This window comes from Priapulus caudatus, unplaced genomic scaffold (assembly GCF_000485595.1).
Source record: "Priapulus caudatus unplaced genomic scaffold, Priapulus_caudatus-5.0.1 Scaffold370, whole genome shotgun sequence".
In the NCBI taxonomy this organism is placed as follows: Eukaryota; Metazoa; Priapulida; class Priapulimorpha; order Priapulimorphida; family Priapulidae; genus Priapulus; species Priapulus caudatus.
This window is the reverse complement of record NW_014577431.1, coordinates 337,554-340,488: the sequence shown is the minus strand read 5'-3', so window position 1 is coordinate 340,488 and position 2,935 is coordinate 337,554. Positions and strand designations below refer to the sequence as shown.

Genomic DNA, 2,935 nt, shown 5'->3' with positions numbered 1-2,935 from the left:
CCTTTTACCGAATCAGAGGCCCCCGGCCGATATAACTTCCGAAAAAAATCCCATAAATCAGAAGAATTTTTTTTTTAGAAATTACCTGAATCCTCTGAATCCAGGGCCGTAGCTAAGAATTAATGTGTGTGGGGGGGGGGCAAGACGAACCACAGACGAACGAGCGCCGGAGGCGTTCGCTTCTAGGGGGGTCTGCATGGGGGTGTATATGCCATTTCCAGCCATTTCAGGTAGGTTACATACTTAAAACTCCCCAAACGGGTACTCCCCAAGCGAGTATTTTCTAATTCCGCAGGGCGGCGGAGCAGGGCGGCTGAGCCGGTCCGGCCAGCGTGATATTTTTTCCTTTTTGAAAAAAATCACGCCGGCGGTCCGTGTGTGATATGTGTGTGGTGATATGTGTGAACCGTGCATGTACAATACATGACTGACCCTCGACGCGATTCCAAGATGCCTGTTTAAACACACCACTAATAACTAAATCAATTGCACAGTAACTTTCAATCAGGGTCCCTCTAATGTCTTGTGTCACTATCGATCTCTCCCCGTATGGCAGGGTGCAGTGCCTCTAACCCAGCCATTACAGTATGCTGTCGTACTGTCCAGATTAATCACGCAAAACGATGTAACAGTCAACGGCAATTATCTCTAGCGTTTCACATCCATTATTCATATTCACTTGCTATACATAGCAGTTTGTCCGGCATCGGGTGAGTGGAGACCAGACACAGAGTAGCGAACTAGCCGTGGGCCAGTGATGTGAAGCTGGCCTCGCATGCTTCTGTCCAGTACTCCTTCCTGGCTGGATTTCGAAAGGCCTGCTCCTGGAGCAGTCGTTCGCATGATAGCAAGAAGCTATGGAACGTCTGTTATGGAGCTATTTGCGTGCTCGATACGACTGTTTATGAATCAGGATATCTGATGTTGTGTCACTGTTATGTTCCAGGTATCAATACTTATCGGTCAGATTATTGATTGATGATATATATCACCCCAATGATGTCAGTACGCACCGTTTTGATCGGTTACTCTTTACATATCGCTGGATCCATTGTCAATCGTATATCTACTAGGAATACTATTCAACATAGTAGCTTTTATAGGGATCAGATATAATTTGCATAATAAAAATAAATGATTTATTAAAAATATAATTTCCGACGTGTACCATAAAATCATTAGAGTGGAGCTCATTAGTGAATTCGTGCAATCTACGCACGTCATAAGTCTGTTTAGCGTTTAATCCTAGTCTAACATATTAACCGGGCTAATTAGAATGAAGTTTAACAGTTAAATTTACAGTTCTTTAGCAAAATATATTGGAATTAGCTTCTTATCGAATTGCTAGTAAGGATTGCGTTGTTGCAAACTTATTATTATATTTGCCATTTGGCAACTATATGATTTCAACCTTGGACGAATAATACGAGAGAACAAGAGAAATGAAGATGCTATCGTGAGAGGAACGTGTGTATCTTGATGCACAACAGCTCAAAGTTGGTTATGCCTTCTCTATTTGCTGCCTAGGGTCGATTGTTGGCAGTTGGCAGCGACTTAATACGTTTTTACTATTTTTGAGGTAAAGTTAAGGTTAGGTCACTGAAACAAGACGGGAGCTGATATATAAACGTTCTTGCTACTTGTAAGATGCACATGTATACTGTTGTATGTCGATTAGAAATATAGTCGTAGTTAACATAAGTTAAGCAAACAGTATAGAAATTCTAACTCTTCTGTCCTGTAAGAGGCTTCAGGTCAAATAAAAAGCATGAAACGACTGCACAGCATTGTAAACAGGGTTATTTAGACGGTTATAAGAGGGGGGGGGGAACGGGTATTTTCGGGACGCGGGATTGGCCATTTTATTTACCTGGGAACTGGGAAATGTCAGATCAATTTTCCGTGATTCGGGAACAGAAGTCCATCGGGACGTGGGAAAGACCCTCTAAAATTGTCTGGGATCTGGGAAAATTGTGTCAATTCGTCGGGATTTCAATTTCTGCGCTAATATTTTTATTTAGTTTTTTTATTTTTTATTTTTATTTATTCTGCGTTAATTCGATTTATGTAGACCCCAGATAAATAATAGTATGTAAATATTAGTATTTATGTAGTGTTTGAAAACCTAAACTACTGAATTTCCTGAAACATGTCTACATAATTTCCTGGGAACTGGGAATTGGGGTTTTATTTTACTGGGAACTGGGATATGGTGTGTTTTGGCTGGGAAAGTGGGAAATGTAGCCACCGCCCCCCCCGTTCCCCCCTCTTATAACATATATAACGATGTTATATTATCATGAACAAGCAGCTTACGCTAGAGTTTCATGTGCCAATATCGTGTATGCACAGGGCAGTTCAGTCACCGGGTGTAATATTCTACATAGTTGGGATTAGCGGTTTGGTTTGAAGCTGCCGTACAGGGTGTTATGCCCTAATACCCGTCTCCAAATGATCGAGGCTCACATATGATTCACACAGGCTCTAAGATTAAGGCCTGCTATGACGCGTTCAGTGTCGTGTGAAAGTTACAATGCTTTTAGTGGTATACGGCGACATTGAACCACCCCTTCAAATTCAACATTATAAACGAAGACCTTAGAGTTGGGGACGCGTGCTATCCAGGTAGGTTGAGCTTCTTCTATATAGACGTTTAACAGTAAAAGTATATTATACTTTAAATATTTTGCGTTTAGTCGTCTGCTGTTTTGTAAGCAGGCCATCTCTCTCTCTCTCTCTCTCTCTCTCTCTCTCTCTCTCTCTCTCTCATCTCTCTCTCTCTCTCTCTCTCTCTCTCTCTCTCTCTCTCTCTCTCTCTCGCTCTCTCTCTCTCGTCTTCTCTCTCTCTCTCTCTCTCTCTCTCTCTCTCTCTCTCTCTCTCTCTCTCTCTCTCTTGCTCTCTCTCATCTCGTTGCCTCCTGTCTTCTCTCTCCTG

The 2,935-nt window shown here is 42.1% G+C and overlaps 1 protein-coding gene across 1 annotated transcript in view; it reads right to left on the bottom strand.

The window, feature by feature from the left end:
• The window catches only part of LOC106809639 (scavenger receptor class B member 1-like), a 29,698-nt gene that overhangs the window by 23,576 nt on the left and 3,187 nt on the right, over positions 1-2,935 (bottom strand). The gene's annotated exons all lie outside the window — the stretch shown is intronic.